Raw genomic sequence first — 19,392 nt, 5'->3', positions numbered from 1 at the left:
ATACATACTCTGTCGAATATAGTGAGGATGGAGGGTGGGAGATGGACTTCCCTCAGCCTTTGTCGGAAATAGAGGTGTTGCTGGGCTTTCTTGACTATGAAGCTGGTGTTAAAGTACCAGATGAGATTCTCCACCAGGTGCACTCCAAGGAACTTGATACTCTTGATGACCTCAATGGTCAGGGGAGTGTGATCTCCCCAGGCTGCCAGAAGTTGACAACCATCTCTTCTGTTTGTTTATTGTTCAGATACAGATTGTTTGCTCTGCATTAGTTCATTAGTGTTCGCACTTCATCTCTGTATGCTGTCTCCTCATTCTTACTTACTGTTGTGTCACCAGCAAACTTGATGATGTGTTCGAACTGTGTTTAGCTGTAGAATTGTGGGTCAACAGAATGAACATCAGTGGGCTAAGCCCGCAGCCCTGGGGAACCCTTGTTCTCAGTGTAACGGTCTTGGAGGTGCTGTTACTGATCTGAACTGCCTGAGGTCTCCTTGTCAAGAAGTCGAGAATCCAATTGCAGAGGGAAGTGTTTAGAACTGAAATCAATAAACCGCATTTTCCAGTAGAAATGTGTAAGTATTTTGCTATTCTGTAAGTTTTATGTGAATTAATATCACCTAAACAAAAAGATTATCCCAAAATTGTTGTCTGCCAAGATGTGTTAGTCACAAATCATAGCAGCATTGCAAGTACTGTGTTTGAATGTCCATCACTGGGTAATTCTACAAGAGGCCCATCATTTATTAGATCAAACTGAACAAATATTTTTCCTATGTGTGCTCCACATTGGAAATTATCTTAGCCCATGTCAAGTCTGAATGGAGAAAGAAACCAGAATGAAAGGTGACAGTCAGGGTATTAGGTACTAGGGGGGTCTAGGTATGGATTAACATTCACTAATTAGTTAGAGATGTGATTAATTTCAGATTTCAGAATTATTGTCAGAGTATATACATGACCATCACATTCAACCACGAGATTCCTTTTTTTTTCTGTTGGCACAACTTGGTAATGTAAAAACTAAACTGTACACAATGTAAAAAATGTAGACAAAGAACTATAAACAGATAATGAATGAAAACAAACTGATGGTGCAATACAGACAACATACAGAAAATCAATGAAGTGCACAAGTACGAGTCCTTAAATGAGTCTCTGACTGAGTTTGTTGTTGAGGAGTCTGATGGTTGAGGGGTAGCAGCTGTTCCTAAACCTGGTGGTGTGAGCCTTGTGGCATCGTATCTCTTTCCTGATGGCAGCAGTGAGAACAGGGCATGTGCTGGGTGATGAGGGTCTGTGATGATTGTTGTAGCTCTTGGACAGCAGTATTCCATGCAGATGTACTCAAAAGAGGGGAGCGTTTTGTCTGAGATGTTCACTACCTTATGGAGGACTTTATGCTCAGGGGTATTGCTGTTTCCGTACCAGACCATGATGCAGCCAGCCAGCACACTTTCTATCATACCTCTGTAGAAATTTGCCAAGCTTTCGCAATCCTCATAGGAAATAGATGCACTGACATTCTTTCTTCACAAGACCATTGGTAGTTTGGTTCCAGGAAAGATACTCTGAGATAGTGACTCCCAAGAACCTACTTTTTCTCAGTCTCTTCACCTCTGATCCCCCAATGATCATTGGATTATATTTCTCTGGCTTTCCATTCCTTTTTTTAAATTTAATTTAAAAGTTTTACAGAGCATCTACACGTAAAATATACTAACACCCCCCCCCCACCCCACCCCGAGCTCTAAAAAAATTACTACCAGATATTTAATGGTTACTGCTTGTGTGCCAACCCTTTACACATCATTTATTTAATATCCAAAGCCATACATTCCAAATATAGACTCCACATTTTAACAAAAAAGGATAATTATTTTGCAAATTATGTTATCTTTTCCAAATACAAATACGATTGTAATTCACTATGTCATCTTTGTATATTCAATTCCACATCATTTTTCCGCATAATAGCTATACATTTTCTTGCTACAGCCAACCCTAATTGTATAAATGCAAGTTGTGGTTTATCTAGCCTCAACCCTGTTGTTAATGTATTCATATAACCCAATAAACATATCAACTGATCAAGTTGCAAATCCATTCTAAATAAATCTCTCAAAAACTTTATAATTTTTTCCCCAAAAAGGTTTAACTTTTTTGCATACCCATACTGAATGTAATAAAGTACCTGTCTGTTCTCCACATCTAAAACACAAATCTGATGAACTAAAACCATATTTCTTCAACTTTTCAGGAGTTAAATACAACTGATGTAAAAAGTTATAATTAACCAAATTATAACGCACATTAAGTAATTTAGTAACACAAACCACACACATATTCTGGTTTTCCATTGTTGTTGGTGCACCATTAGCCACGTTTTCAATCTCTATCCTATATACTGACTCATCGCCATCCATTATACAACCCAATACTGTGGTATCATCTGCAGATTTATAGATGATGTTATTGTCATACTGAGACACAAAATCGTAGGTGTAAAGTGAGAGAATTGGTCATTTTGGTGCTGGATATTTTGGCACTTGCATTTTGGTGACTGAAATGTTAGCATTTGATATTTTCGCAACAAAAAAGAGACTTTTGTAGCCCTTTGGACGTTTTGGCACCCACAGTTTTGTGCTGGTCTGGCTCCCCACCTGAATCTCTGACATTGAACACCTGGTGTTCTTTCTTTGGCTTGGCTTCGGGGACGAAGGTTTATGGAGGGGTATGCCCATGTCTGCTACAGGCTCGTTGGTGACTGACAAGTCCGATGCAGGACAGACAGGCACGGTTGCAGCGGTTGCAAGGGAAATTGGTTGGTTGGGGTTGGATGTTGGGTTTTTCCTCCTTTGTCTTTTGTCAGTGAGGTGGGCTCTGCAGTCTTCTTCAAAGGAGGTTGTTGCCTGCTGCACTATGAGGTGCCAAGATGCATGGTTGGAGGCAATATCAGCCCACTGGCGGTGGTCAATGTGGCAGGCACCAAGAGATTTCTTTAAGCAGTCCTTGTACCTCTTCTTTGGTGCACCTCTGTCTCGGTGGCCAGTGGATAGCTTACCATATAACACGATCTTGGGAAGCCAATGGTCCTCCATTCTGGAGACGTGACCCACCCAGCGCAGTTGGGTCTTCAGCAGCGTGGATTCGATGCTTGTGGACTCTGCCAGCTCGAGTACTTCGACGTTGGTGATGTAACACCCGGTTTTACAGCACTGCCTGAACCCCCGGCATTTGAGAAACTCACTCCCCTTAGGAAACTGCTCCCCTGGAAAACATTTGGGGATTTATTGTTGTACTTATTATACAAATAATCACTTATATAATGAATTGCCAACCATTTGGAAGTTCATTGATGACGTAAGGAAAGTTCAAAGGGGAAGAGATGCTTATTATGAACAACATAGCTGGTCCCACCCCACATCATTAGATGGATAAATACTTACGTTTGGAAAAAAGAATCTTGAAGATAATGTCTTCATATAGAGAGAAAGAACCAACAGAGTATAAGGCCTTTACCATAATTTTGACTTGATTATTTTTAATAAACATATTTTAATATTTTATGACAACTGGATTATATAAATAAATTTTATTTTTTAAATAATTTTAAATTCAATTAATTATGTATCCATTATATGTATTTAAATTTACAATAAATATATTTGTTACAATTGTTCCTGATTGTTTTTAATAATTTAAATGCATTACTACAAGCTACAAAAAAAAACCCTTGTCAGTCAAGTCAAGTTGTATCCATTTGTCATTCATACCATAATCATTGCAGTGTACAGTGAAAAACAAGATAACATTTCCCTAGACCATGGAGCTGGTTATTTACATGGCTCAATTACATCAGAAACTTTTTAAAATATAAATAGCAAATCATTTATAAATATCATATAACATATGCTGGTCCTGTGTCCCCAGAGTTCAGAAGGCTCACGTGTTGGGTGAGGGCCTGAATGCTTCAGTACCTCTTCCTGGATGACAGGAGGGAGAATAGATTTTGGGATAGGTCCGTGGAGTCCTTCACAATGTTTTTGGCTTTCCGGAAACAATGGCCGTCACAAATGTCTATCATGGCAGGAAGATAGACCCCATTTATCCCCTGAGCAGTCTTTATTATCCACTGCAGAGATGCATTCTGGGATGGTGCAATTCCCAAACCAGGCAGCAATACAGTTGCATAGGATGTTCTCAATGCATCCCCTGTAGACTGCAATAAGGATGGAGGGTGGAAGCTGAACTTTCCTCAACCTCTGCATGAAGTAAATGCATTGTTGGGCCTTCTTGAAAATGGATCTGGTGTTAGGGGACCAGAAGAGATTCTCGGCCAGGTGCACACAACAGAATTAGGTGCACTTGACAACCTCAACGGTGGAGCCATCGATGGCCAGCAGAGAGTGATCACCCAGGGCTCTCTTAAAGTCCACCACCATCTCTTTTGTTTTATTGATGTTCAGATGTTGGTTGTTGTCTCTGCACCAGTCTGTTAGTGTTTGTACCTCCTCTCTGTAACCTGACTTATCATTCTTGCTGATGAGCCCTACTTGGGTAATGTCATCAGTGAACTTGATAATGTGGTTAGAACTGTATCTTGGTGCACAGTCGTGGGTCAGCAGGGTAAACTGCAGTGGGCTGAGCACACAACCCTAGGAAGCTCCAGTGCTCAGTGTGATGGTGTTGGAAATGTTGTTTCCGATCTGGACAGATTGAGGACTTCCAGTTAGGAAGTCGAGGATCCAGTTACAGAGGAAGACATTTAGGCCCAACAGGTTCCACTTCCTAATCAGGTGCTGTGTCATGATTGTGTTGAATGCTGAGCTGAAGTCTATGAACAGCGAGTCTTTATTTTACATGTGGGTGAGGGCTAGGTGGACTGTGATGGCAATGGCATCTTCTGTAGATCAGTTAGAATGGTACACAAACTGCAGGAGGTCCAATGAGGGGGGCAGCAGTTAGGTCACTGCCTTAACAATGTCAGCGATCAGGACCGGAGTTTGAATCCCGGGCTGTCTTTAAGGAGTTTGTACATTCTTCCCATGTCTGCATGGGTTTTTTTTCTGGGTGCTCTGGTTTACTCCCACCATTTAAAATGTACTGGGAGTGTAAGTTGGGTGGCACAGACTCATGGGCCGAAATACCCTGTTACTGTGCTATGTCTAAAAAAAATGTTACAAGAGGAGGTTCCGCAGTCTCATAGCAGTTAGAAAGAAACTGATCTTGAAGCTGGTTTTCAGGCTTCTGTATCAAAGGGACAAGTAAGGAGAGATTGCGACCAAGGTGATGTAGGACCAGATTATAGGACCACAACCTCAATTATAAAGTTATCATCCTTACTTGGTTATCCTTACTTGCTTATCCCTCCATACCCTGCCCCATCAAGCATTCCTCTTCAAGCCCAACAATCCTCCATAATTGTTTTCTTATCCTTTATCTGATTCATCCAAATTTTACTGGCTTCAAGTGCCATGAACTCCTGTATGTTTTCTACAACCCTTTACTGCACTCCCTTTAGGATGTTTCTTAAGATTCATTCCTTTAATCAAGTATTTTGCCATCTGTCCACGAATCATTTAATCTGAGTTAGTGTTACTATCAGGACTATTTCTGAACTTTTTAATTGTATTAAATGTGAGACAAAAAAGTAATTTATTTCTTTTTTCAATCAAAATGACACCATGAGTAATTCCAGCTGCAAAATGAAGGTGCTGTGTGTGTGAAACCAGTTTGATGGGTCTTAAGGGCAACAAATTTGAACACGGCTGGTTGAAGAGTAATTTTTATATACACACAGAGGGGAGTGAGGTAGAGGTTTACATAAAATATTAAATGAGACAATTGAAGCCACTCATGGATAGAAAGCTACACAATCAAGTTACAACATACAATACCCACCACCCCTTGATATCTCTAACAGGCATGGCTCTTATCTCAACTAAACTAGGGTACAGTAATTTCTGCACACACCTTACCAATGAGTCTGCAGTGTTCCCAACCTGGAGTGTAGCTCAGGTTCGTCCCAAAAGAAAAGCAGCTGATGGCGCACACCTAGTGGATTTCATTGTGGCAATGGCTGGAGAGTCCAGCCCAGGTATCGACGAGGCAATTAAAGTGGACAATGACCAGGTGTTCTTTGAACTGTGGGGAGGGCTTGACCTTGATTGGCAGGTGAGGTGACTTCCGATTAGGTTCCAGGCAGAGAAATCATATGCTCCTCCACAATCCTCATACTCACCAGGTTCCAGACAGAGAGGCCACATGACCTTCCATCATCCACACCACATTGCATCCCTCAAAAGTCACAACACCTGCCAATCATTACATATATCAATACAGACTAGGGGATTTCCGGATACATTTACAAAGACAACATCAGGAGAGTGATAGTAGAGACCCAGTGAATGGCAATAGCCCACCATCTCCCCAGAGCCCCAAAGGGCCATCAGCTTTACCAGGAGGAGTCATGACACAGGAACTGGTTTTTCAATTTTACCCAGTTACTCTTCGATATGCTCGGCCAAATGAATGACATTCCCCATTTAATCGGGAATGTAAGTGTAGCAGCCTTTACCAATCATTGCACAGGTGCCACCTTCAGTAGAGATCATGTGGATGGCTGTCAGCTCTGCTGCCATTTGAGTCTGACATCCTCTGTGTGCCACAGCCATTTCATTAGCCAGTTTCATTAGCACAATGGAGACAGATTACTTTGCGGGACAGGTGGGCAGTGCCATATTAGGGGTAGGTGATCATCCAGAGCCTTTCCATCTCGGTGATTTCCCTTCTGACCCAGTGTCCATTGTGGGCTGGGTGCTCCCTGAGGTCATTAAGGTGGTGGACTTAAGGCACATTATATACAGGAAAGCGACAGCCATACCATCACATGGGAAACCAAGGGTAGGCATGGTGTCCTCATATCCAGTGAGTGGCATTGAGCATCCAGAGAGCCCCCAGCTTTGCTGCACTCTCAGCTGTGGGCACGAGCATACCTAGGTATCATTCTCGCTCACACTCACTGTGACCTTCTGACAGGTTGGACCAACGCTCATCAAAATGTCTGCACCAACATTCCCTTGACCTGTTCACTGAGGAGCCACTCTAATAGTCAGGACTATTAGAATGAAGGGAGGAATGAAGGGAGGAAGAAACAGTGCCTAACACCTACCTCACCAGGGGTCATTGGATATAATGTTGTGTAAGGGGGAGGTAGGTGGGAGTTCACTGCCAAATGCCACACCCCCCACATGAGAACACTAAATTCTGTGGAATTAACCAGTTCATGCAAACAGTCCATTTCTGTCTTATTAAATAAGAAGAACATATGTAGATCTCACTCAGCAGCATGTGCTGGCATCCTAACATAGACCTAACAATTCGACCTTTCATAGAAAACCCTGAGGAACATGTTGTAGTCTTCCACAATGCCAATCAATGCAGCGATGGTCAGTAGTGTTGTCCATGGAAGCATTCCCCTGTGGGGAGGTGGGTGGTGGGTGGGGGAGTGCAATACTCATTCTCATCTGGTTAGTTTTAGGTGTGAATACATGACAGATGAAATTCGCCCAGTATTGTGACCCTTTGCTTATCCACAGGGCTGTGTGCTATAATTTCCTTTTTTTTTAAAATGTGGACCTTGTGGCTGCTGCACCCAAATTCTATCAGATTCCTTGGGGTTCCAAATTTCCATCTCCTCCAACTTTGCAACTTTGGAGTCTACAAGATGGTGCTAGAGCAGGACACCCTCCCCCCCACCCCTGGCCAGTTGGACATGAATTGAGATTGTCCACTGCCTGCTGCAGCACACTGAACCACCTATGCAGTGTTTTCATGGGCATCAGTGTGCACATCTGCTCCTTGAGTAGATCATTCATTCACTCGATGAGCCGGGATGGCCTGTGGGTGGAACTGGATATGCAACAGCCATAGGATACCGGCCTCCACTGTCCATTCTTAGTACTTCTTCCCCTATGAAGTGTGAGCCCTGGTTGGTCTGTGCCTCTCACAGTGCTCCATAAATGGAGGAGAGGTATTGTACCTCTTTAATGGTGCTGCTCTGGTTAGCCTGCTGACAGGGTACTGCCACCAGGACACCCGAGTATGTGTCAACCATTGTGAGGGCATATTACTTCATATTTTGGCATGAAAGACATCTGATATAGTCAATTTGTCATAACTGTCCTGCTCCCATGCAAATTCAGCTGGGAGGGGTCTTTCAAGAGCACGTACAAAGGAGGTGGGGTACCCATGAATGCAAGAGCGCTCCATGCCAGCACACATCTATGCAATAAACAACTCTTTGCATATAACCCTGGGTACTGGTCACCTAACTGTAATTATACAGTGCTAGTGATCCTCCTGACCATGAGAGGGAGTCAGGGACTAGATTGCAGCAGCTTCGTCTGGATTCAAGTTGGATGCCTTCACATGGTTCTTGTGTACTTTAGCTAATAAAGTATAGTTGTTTTAAAAAACCCAAGTATATTTATTATAATAGAAAGAAACATTACATGGTACCAGGAATGTGCAGAAATAAGGAGAGTGTAAATTGGACTGGAAATGTTGACCACGAATGGAAGTTGTTCAAACAATATATGCTGTAACTGCAAGCCATTGGACTCTACAGAAACCTGATACTGTGGTGGTACCTCAAGCACTAGAGGATTTCAATATATATTTTTTTGCTGAGGTGGACGACCAGAGCAAGTTTGACAAGGTTATCGAGATGTTTGATGAACACTTTTCACCAAATGAAAAAAAATTGAGACATATGTGTTTCATTCATGCATATAGATGAAGGGAGAGCTTTGATACAATTTTTAATATAATGGACTTGAAATTAAAAGCAAGAACATGCAATATTGGATCACTGCAAGATTCAATGATCTGTGATCAAATTGTGTTCAGGATTATTGATAAGAAAGTGAGAGAGAGGTTGTTGTGAGAGACACAGCTTACCTTAGCTGGAGCTGTGAAGATACACCACACAAATGAATTAGTGCTGCACCACACAAATAAGTTTGGTGAGAATGCAAAATCCAGTGAAATTGAAGAGATGTCTGTAGCCACACACAAACAAAAAAATGAGACATAGGAAACAACAAAAAGATGGAGAGACATTCAATTATAAATGATGTAGCATTCAACATGTACCAAAAGTCTGTAATAAGTGCAAATGACAGAATCACTATGCAAAGCAATGTTTTTCCAAAGAGAAAGAAAACAGAAGTGAAAGTGTGCTCACAAGAGAAGAAACTGATCTCAGTGATAAACTTTTTGTTGGGATGGTATTACAGGAAGATTAGATACAGACACTGAACAGCCAAGTATGAACAGGGTTGAGCAGGACAAATGGACTGTGTCATTGTATACAAATGGAACAGGTATTCCTTTCAAGGTGGGCACAGGGGCAAAGGTCAACTTGATCTGTGAGCACATCAGGCCAATGAAAATAAAGCCATACATCCATGCAAATCCTGTACAGATCAAAGCTTACAATGGGCAGAAAAGTATATGTAAACTCAATGTGAAAGTCAAAGATAAAGAGCACTATCTCAGGTTCACAGTAGTCCCAGACAGACATGAGTCACTGCTTGCTGACAAAGCATGTGAAAACATAAGCTGAGTCAAGAGAGTGTACATCTATTGTGTAAAATGATTGTTACACCCCAAACCTGAAGCAAAGAGAAGGCCAACTTCAATAGGTTAAATTTTAACTCTATATTTATCAGCAACAATTGACCAATTCAGTCTTCCCTAAATTTGTGTGTGTGTGTGTGTGTGTGTGTGTGTGTGTGTGTGTGTGTGTGTGTTTAACATTTTAAAAAAAACCCAGACAATACTGCCAGTGCCCAATACATCAAAATACAAAAAAAAATGCTCAGTCCTGTCAGGAAACTCAGTTAAAACAAAGAACACCATCCTCAAAGTTACTTCTCAGTGTTCAAAGTCCAAAGTTCAGCTCTTTGACTGAATAACAAAAGGACATCCAAGCTTCAACACTGAAGATAACAGGAAGGTGTGGCACCACAGACCTACAACTCCACAGGCCTTGACATAATAGGTTTTCCAAATGGCTCTTACACTAGAAAATGTTAAGTGTCTTCCTTTGTTTCCTTTGGTCTGCTAGGACCATTCTCAAACCAGAGAGAACAGTGTCTGTAAGTTTCCTTCTAGGGTAGATGGGTGAACTCTCTCATCTTCCTTTCTGAAGTTTATTCTTGCTGAACTCTCGTGACTCCTTCACATTGCCGCAATTAAACCTTTTCTTGTTTTCTCTTCTCTACGTAGCCTGACCTTGGACAGTTAGCACAGTCTGTAAAACAGAAAGCTGCAGTAGAAATCCATTTCATAAAGTCAAAGTCCACCATCCAAATAGTCATAGTCCATAACACGATGCATTATCCAGGGCAACAACTTAGAGTGAAGCACACAATGAGAGTTCCATAGAGACAGATGTGAATCTCCACATGTACCTGATCACTGAATCACTTCCCATATCTGACATGAAATCCAAGCAGGTTGCAGCTGGAACAGAAAAGGACACAGTTCTACAGAAGGTCATAGATGGCCTAGAGATGAATGTCAGCCATTCTACAACATCAGAGCTGACCCGAGTGTTGTCAATGGGCTTCTACTCAGACAAAGCAGAATTATCATTCATCAATCACTGCAACAAGAGACACTGAAAAAGGAGCATGAGGGAAGCTTAGAATGGAATAAAAATAAAAGATGAGTGCCAGAATTGCTGTTTATTGGCCAGGAATAAATGGTGACATTGACAGGATGGTTTCCAGCTGTGAGACCTGTTTGAAACATCAGGCAAAGCAGACAAAGGAACCCATGATAATAATGGACTTACCAGCAGAACCATGGCAGAAAGTTGGGACTGATCTGTTCCATATGGATAGAAATAATTACTTGATTATCTATCGAACTATATGGAGATTGGTTATTGATTATCTATTGAACTACACAAAGATTGTTTTGCTACCTAACATGTCTGCTGCTTGTGTGATCAAATATATGAAATCAATCTTTGCAAGACATGAAATTCCTCAAATTTTCTACAGTGACAATGGACAGCTGTAGAGAATTCCTGAACTTTGCAGAAGAGTATGATTTTCGACATGTGACTCTGCATCCACAGTCAAATGGAAAAGAAGAAAAAGGAATTCACATAGTTAAAAATTTCTCAAGAAGTACTAGACTAGCTCAGACCCTTATCTAGCTCTTTTGAGTAACAAAGTTTTGCCACTTGAACATAGCACATCACCCACTGATCTTATGATGGGACATAGACTAATCACCACCCTTTCCTACTCTGCATACCCACAGAGATGTCAAAGATGTCAAATGGAAACAAAAACATCTGCAATAGAGACAAAAAGCAAACTATGACAAGTCAGCAAGAAACTTGGGGCCTCTGACACAGGGAGACACAGAGATTCCAACACTTGGGACAAAAAGGCCACTTTTCTGAATGAAGTAAATCCAAGATCCTACACTGTCAGAACAGAGGATGGTCAAATACTGAGGAGGAATTGAAAGAGCCTGCTGAAAACACAGAGACACTGCAGGAACAGACAAATACAGAAGATCCAGTCTGCACAGCAACAGAGGAAACACCACCAGTGCTAGATAGTAGTGGACCAATGGAGCCAACATAAGCACCTGTGTTATGAAGATCCACATATGTTATAAAAGCACCTGACAATCAGAATCTCCAAAAGAAAAAGAATTGCATGTTTAAAATTTTGTGATGCTGATGTTGTGTTTACATTTGTTTTGAACTTTAAATTGAATTGAATACTGTATTAATTTGTCATGTTAGATTAAAAATCTCAAGGAAATGGGATGTAATGACAGAGTGCAAGCAAAGCTCCTGACCACTAGACAGAGATGGAAACTAATATGTGGGAACTCCAGTTGGATTCAAGATGGATGCTTCTACATGGTGTTGTGTACTTTAGCTAATAAAGTAGTTGTTTTAAAATAACCCAAGGTTCTTTATTATAATAAAAAATAAACATTACACTACCCATTCATTGACCTTGCAGACTTAACTGGGTGTGCCACGCTCCATGAATTCAAGTCCCTCTGATAATCTGATGGCTTCTCTGACAGTCTTCCCAGTTGCCATGAGGGGCAGGACCACTGATTTTAGGTGAGAGCATGCTATGGTGACAAAGTAGCCCAACAGGGCAGCAGTCACCCTCATATCATCAAGGAAGTGGCTGTCACAGGCTCCTCCATATCTGCCTGTAATTAGATCCTATTCCCTGATGACCCTTGTGTCCTTGCTAATCATGTGCCACTGTAGTTGTGGGTATAGGTCCCATTCTAACAGTGGGGTATCAGACTTGCACTGCCGTCACCACCTGATCCCACAGGGAGCTGCTATTGCAGATCATTTCAGGCGGTCCCCACAGGCCGTTATTAATTGTCTTCTAGTCTGATAAGCTACCCAAGACATTTGCTTCCTGATGGGAAAAGTTAACATTGGGGGCTCACTTATCCCAGAACCTGAGCAGACACACAGCTAGCCCGGTCGCTAACGATATCTGTCTCCCATTGCAGACAGCTCTTTCACTGAATATTCCCCTATCACTGTGATTTCACACCAGCCATTTTCTCATGACATGGGTCCAGGTGCTTGAACCCATCTACTGGCTTCCCCTGGTCTTACAGCTTGCTCATCATGCTCCCAAACCCTGCACAATCATCGGTTCACTCGGGGATCCTACCCTCGCTGCTTGCACTAGCTCTCCTGCCCTGATTCCAAAATATCTCCCCTGCAGCTGTGTTCAATTGGAACTCTAAGACCCTGCTCACAACATCAATTGTTATGTGTGTGAAACCATTTTGATGGTTTCCAAGGGTAACAAATCTGAACGCAGCTGATTGAAGAGTCGTTTTTATTTACGCATGTAAGGGAGTCACAACAGGGCTAAAATATACATACACATACTTGCAAGATTAAATGATACACTCGCAACCACTCGTGGATGGAAAGTTATATAATTTAGTTTCAACATATGATACCTGTGACCCTTTGATATCTCTGGCAGGCACGGCTCTTATCTAACTGAACTAGGGGCACTAGGCACATAATACTACAGCTCCCAACCCTATGCAACCAATGACTCTCAGTGTTTCCCACGGCTCCTAATCTAGAGTGGAGCTTAGTGTTCATCCTGGAAGAAAAGTGGCAGGTGGCTCAGATGTGATGGGCTTTATAGTGCCATCATCTAGAGAGTCCATTCGAGATATTGATGAGGCAATTAATGGGGGAAATTACCAGATGTGTACTGACCTGTGGGCAGGGCTTGGCCTTGATTGGCAGGCGAGGTCATTTCTTGCTCAGTTCCAGATGAAGAGGTTACATCCACTTCTGCAATCCACATTCCCATCAGGTTCCAAACAGAGTAGTCACATTCCCCTCCACAATCCACATTCTCACTAGGTTCCAGACAGTGGTCGCAATCCACATTCCCAGGAGTGTCCAGATGAAGGAGGTTATGTACCCCTCTGTAATCCACATTCCCACCAGGTTCCAGACAGAGTGGTCACTTGACCATTCACAATCTACTTTCCCACCAGTTTCCAATAGCAGAGGTCACTTGACTCTCCACAATCCACACTACAGAAGTCAAAAAATAAACATCTTATAACAAACTGCCTTGTTGTCTTACCACCTCCATCCTTTCTAACTCTATTTTTTTCCAGCACAGTGATCATATTTCTGTTTAGTATTAAAGCCTTAACAAATGATATTGAGTAAATCACACCAGGCTTTTGGGTAATTAAAACAATTAAATAAATCTGGGATGAACAGATAGTATTTATACAGTTGACCATGATATTTCTGGATTATTGGGGAATTACTACAAGCCACCTTCAAATGCACAATATAAATGCAATGATTTCTTTAATATATACCCTGCTACCATGATTTTTCTCGAGCTCTGTTAAGGGAAAGAAATCCCAACCATGGGTTTCAACATGAATTGAAAGTGACATTTCCAATATGTCAGATGGGTGAAGTATTGGTTTTGCACATAATGCTGCTATTTACAGATCCAGCAATCACCAAATACAATGCAGTCGTCTGGCGTTGCATGCATGGAGATTGCATATTCCTGTGATCTGTGGGAGTCACCTAGGGTTCCAGTTTTTTCATACATCAGAAATGTATACTCTTTTGCTTTCTACATGAATCTTCATCCAAATGTTGAGCAGATGATGCAGTACTGGTGAATTCCTATGTTGCACCAGCTTTTCATCCCATTTATATAGTATATGTTCAGGTACCTTCTCCCCTATTTTATTTAGCTCTAACCTGGTCCAATCTGGTTTTTCCCTTGTTTGATAAAAATCTGATAGGTTATCTTAATTGAGCTGCTCTATAAAAATTCTTAAAGTTTGGTAGCTTAAGCCCCCTTGTTTGTACCATTCTGTTAATTTATCGAGCTCTATCCTCAGTTTCCCCCCTTTCCATAAGAATTTCCTTATTATTTTCTTTAGCTCCTTGAAGAATTTCTCTGTTAAGTGAATTGGTAACCATTGAAATAGGTATTGTATCCTTGGGAAGATATTCATTTTAATGCAATTTACCCTTCCTATCAGTGTTAGTGGTAAATCTTTACAATGTTCTAAGTCATCTTGTAATTTCTTCATTAATGGCTGATAATTTAGTTTGTATAGATGGCCTAGATTATTATCTAGTTGAATACCTAGGTATCGGATTGCTTGTGTTTGCCATTTAAATGGTGATTCTTTCTTAAACTTTGTGAAATCTGCCTTATTCATTGGCATTGCTTCACTTTTATTTGCGTTGATCTTATACCCCGATACTTCTCCATATTCTTTCAATTTCTTATGTAATACTTTTATTGATAATTCTGGTTATGTTAAGTATACTATGACAACATCTGCAAATAGACTGATTTTATATTCCTTCTCTTTTATTTTTATCCCTCTTATTTTATTTTCTGTTCTTATCAGTTCTGCCAAGGGTTCTATAGCTAGCACGAACAGTGAGGGAGATAGTGGACATCCCTGCCTAGTTGACCTATTTAATTTAAATTGGTTCGATATATATCCATTTACTGTCACCTTCGCCAATGGTACCTTATATAATGCTTTAATCCAATTAATATATTTCTCTGGTAGGTTGAACCTCTGTAGTACTTTAAATAAATAATTCCATTCTACTTGGTCAAAGGCTTTCTCTGTGTCTAAGGCAACCACCACTGCTGGCATCTTGTTTCCTTGTACTGCATGGATTAAGTTAATGAACTTACATATATTGTCCATTGTTCGTCTTTTCTTAATAAATCCAGTTTGATCTAGTTTTACTATTTTTGGTACACAGTCGGCCAATCTGTTTGCTAATAGTTTAGCTATTATCTTATAATCTGAGTTGAGTAGAGATATTGGTCTATGCAATGCTGGCTTAGTGGATCTTTCCCCATCTTTGATATAAAAGATGCATAAATCTGGCATGTTTTGTGTTTCTTCACAACATGCAGGAGAGGAGGACACACACACTTCCAGGAGAGGTGGAATTAACAAGCCTTTAAAAGTTTTAAAGAATTCTATTGGGAGTCCGTCCTCTCCCGGCATTTTATTGTTCAGTAGTTTTTTTAATATATCCTGTATTTCCTCTATTTCAAATGATTTTTTTAATTTGTTTTGCTCCTCTTCTTGCAATTTCGTTAGTTCAATTTTAGCTAGAAACTCATCTATTTTGTCTTCTTTCCCTTCATTCTCAGTTCAATATAATTGCTCGTTGAATTCCTTGAAGTTTTCATTGATCTCCGTTGGGTTTTATGTAATTTGTTTGTCCTTTTTCCTTGATGCCAATACCATTATTTTAGTTTGTTCTGTTTTAAGCTGCCAAGCTAGTATTTTTTGAGTGTTTTCTCCTAGCTCATAATACTTATGCTTTGTCTTCATTATGTTCTTCTCCACCTTGTACGTTTGTAGTGTTTCGTATTTTATTTTTTTTGTCCGCCAATTCTCTTCTTTTTGTTGCATCTTCCCTTGTTGCTAATTCTTTTTCTGTACTTGCTATTTCCCTTTCCAGCTGTTCTATTTCCCGATTGTAGTCTTTCTTTATCTTAGTTACATAACTTATTATCTGCCCTCTGAAAGCTTTCATTGCATCCCATAGTATAAATTTATCTTTCACTGATTCCGTATTTATTTCAAAGTACATTTTAATTTGGTGCTCAATGAATTCTCTAAAATCCTGTCTTTTAAGTAGCATGGAGTTTAATCTCCATCTATACGTTCTCGTAGAAAGGAAAAAAAAAACAAATTATCAACTACCAAAATTATTATTGACGCAAAATCAACGAATCCCTTTCACAATAGATAACCTTTCCTTTAGAGAATGGGAGAGAAAAGGGATCAAAAGAAAAGAAAATTGTGTTTTGGGAAATAAATTATTAACTTTTGAACAAATAAAGTAAAAATATGGTGTAACTCACTGTCTTTCTTTGGCTTGGCTTCGCGGACGAAGATTTATGGAGGGGTAAAGTACACGTCAGCTGCAGGCTCGTTTGTGGCTGACAAGTCCGATGCGGGACAGGCAGACACGGTTGCAGCGGTTGCAAGGGAAAATTGGTTGGTTGGGGTTGGGTGTTGGGTTTTCCCTCCTTTGTCTTTTGACAGTGAGGTGGGTCTGCGGTCTTCTTCAAAGGAGGTTGCTGCCCGCCGAACTGTGCAGCGCCAAGATGCACGGTTTGAGGCAATATCAGCCCACTGGCAGTGGTCAATGTGGCAGGCTCCAAGAGCTTTCTTTAGGGAGTCCTTGTACCTCTTCTTTGGTGCACCTCTGTCTCGGTGGCCAGTGGAGAGCTCGCCATATAACATGATCTTATCCTTCAAGTAGGTTTTCAGTTTGCATACCACAAACTGAAAACCTACTTGAAGGACAAATTGGGAAGCAGGCTGAGGTTACCAGAAGGAAGCAGTTTTGAATATGTGATTACAGACACAATGATAATTAAAAGATTTATATCAAACATGTACATCAAACTGCAAGAGAAAGAAACAATGAAATAAGCTGTAAACCCAAACAAAAGTGGGAACAAGATCTAAACAAAGATAAAGAATGAAACATGGGAAAAGCTATGCTCCAGAACTATGAGAAATACAATAAACATGAGGTTACGCATGATACAATATAATTGGTTACATAGGCTATACACCACGCCCCAGAAGTTAAATAAATTGGACCCAACAGTATCAGATTGATGTTTTCGCTATAAGAAGGAAACGGGAATAACAGTACATGCAATTTGGCTATGTGAGAAAGTGAAAAAGTTTTGGGAAGATCTAAATCAGGTATTAAATAAAATCACAAAAAATAACCTACCAAAAAATCCAGAGATATTTCTTCTAAGTAATACAAGAAGTAAAGAACTTGGCCTCGATTTGGATGAAGCACAAAAAAGATTTATTATGATAGGCTGAGCAGTAGCAAAAAAATGTAAAATGTCAACCTGGAAATCAGAAGATAGCCTGAGGATACAGCAATAGTACATAGAAATTAATAAATGTATTCCATTAGAAAAAAAAACCATATAATTTAAGAAATAACATCACAGTATTCAAACAAATTTGGGAACTGTACATGGAACACAACAGAGAAGTCCTACCATGGACCTCCACCACCTAAAATGACATAATGAGAAGAAATCGAAATGAACAAACTCAGTGTGTAAAAGTAGATGACACAATTTTCTTGTTTATTTTGATTGTGAGATGACATTGTTTAATGGGTTTAATATATTGTATATGTTGAACATTGAGTGGGTGGGGAGGGGGGGGTGGGAAGGAGGGAGGGAAGGGAGGGGGGAGAAAGGGGAGAAAATGACATTGTGTATATTCAAGAGGGAAATGTTTGTGTGTATTTTGGTTAATATGGTTCATAGTGTGAAAAATAAAAAAAAATAAAAAAAGAAATGTATACTCTTTTGCAAGCTACGTGGCTACTTTAAAGGACTACTGGAGTGGGTGGTAAGAAAATCAAGGGATGCTAGTGGGCACATGTGAGGGCATGGGTGACAGGGAAGTAAATGGCAGGAGAATGGTAGTGAGAGCAGCGTAGATTTGTTGGACCAAATGCCCTCCTTTTATGATGTCAGAAAATAGATGAAATAATATCCAGTAAGGAAAGAAATCTACCATCCTTTTGTGGTTAAATTGGTGTGAGTTTCCAGTGTAATTAATATTGGATAATAAATTCCAATACCCACTTCTCGTGATGAAATAAATAAAATAACTCCTTCCAATCTGTAGTGATTGATAAATAAGTCTGAAAGAATAAATCAGAAAAAAAATAGCCTGCATTTAACTGGGCACCGAATTTGCTTTGTCAATTTTATGAAGCTTCCTTACTAAAACCTGAGTACATGTGTTAAAACTGAAGAGCTGCTCATGGTTTCGCAAAGCAACAGGGCAACATTGGCACATATTCACATCTTTCAAAGACCCAGACACCTCCATTCCCATGGTTCCCATCTCTTGCACAGACTGAGCCAGCAAAAGTTGTTAGGATATAGCCACAGCATTAATCCAGAACACAATGGTACTTCATGAGAGCAGACCTAGTCATTACCAAGTTGCCCGTCTTCACAAATAGTAGCTAGATGTATTTCTACAGACTGAGTAGTCAGGAGTTAAACAAGATGACTACCATCATGGTATGTTTTAACTGATGAATCAATCAATACAATCATCTACTTGTCCTAATTGTATTCTCCCATTATTTGGACAGTGAGTCACACCATGTTCATAATTGTACTCCTATTATCAAAACAGGGATCTGCAGCAGCCAGGACGCGACCCAGTACACAAAATGGCCAATGAACGCAACATCTGCGCAGACCCAAGGGGACCACCTGCATGGCGGGAAACAGCGAGTAATGGTGGGAATACCGCACAGTCAGAAATCGGCGCTGCCATGGTGTAATTCCTGACATCAGCAGTGAGGGGCAAATATAAAAAGAGCTGCCATTGCATTAAATCAGTCTTCAACTTTGATTCCTCGTGTGCGTGTCTCTCTCTTCTTTCCTCACTTGGTGGTAGTGCACACGCTACAGATCCTACCCTGGCAAAGTCAATAGCAGTGTGCTACAGATAGAACAAAACTACCCTCTGTAGTCCTGCTATATCCTGTTATGGTGGACAATTAAACAAAGTTCAATAAATTACCTGTAATCTGAAGGTCTATCTAGCTATCAAGAATAAAGGTTATGGAATACATCAACTGGCTTTCAGAATATTTTGTGCCCTTAGAATAACTCTAGTCAAACTGTCCCTGCACAGCACATGTCCAAACCTCAAAAGTCAGGCCAACTTCACCACCTGTCT

At 40.5% G+C, this 19,392-nt stretch overlaps 1 long non-coding RNA gene across 1 annotated transcript in view; it reads left to right on the top strand.

Moving 5' to 3' along the window:
* Positions 1 to 19,029, top strand: part of LOC138739946 (uncharacterized) — an 81,377-nt gene extending 62,348 nt beyond the window's left edge. Inside the window, exon 3 of the long non-coding RNA XR_011342597.1 lies at positions 18,841 to 19,029. This is a non-coding gene — a long non-coding RNA (uncharacterized lncRNA). The remainder of the gene's footprint in view (positions 1 to 18,840) is intronic.
* Positions 19,030 to 19,392: the final 363 nt, after the last annotated feature.

Source organism: Narcine bancroftii, chromosome 7 (assembly GCF_036971445.1).
Source record: "Narcine bancroftii isolate sNarBan1 chromosome 7, sNarBan1.hap1, whole genome shotgun sequence".
NCBI classification, from domain to species: Eukaryota; Metazoa; Chordata; class Chondrichthyes; order Torpediniformes; family Narcinidae; genus Narcine; species Narcine bancroftii.
Note: the sequence above shows the minus strand (reverse complement) of the source record. Positions and strands in the feature narration are given on the sequence as shown.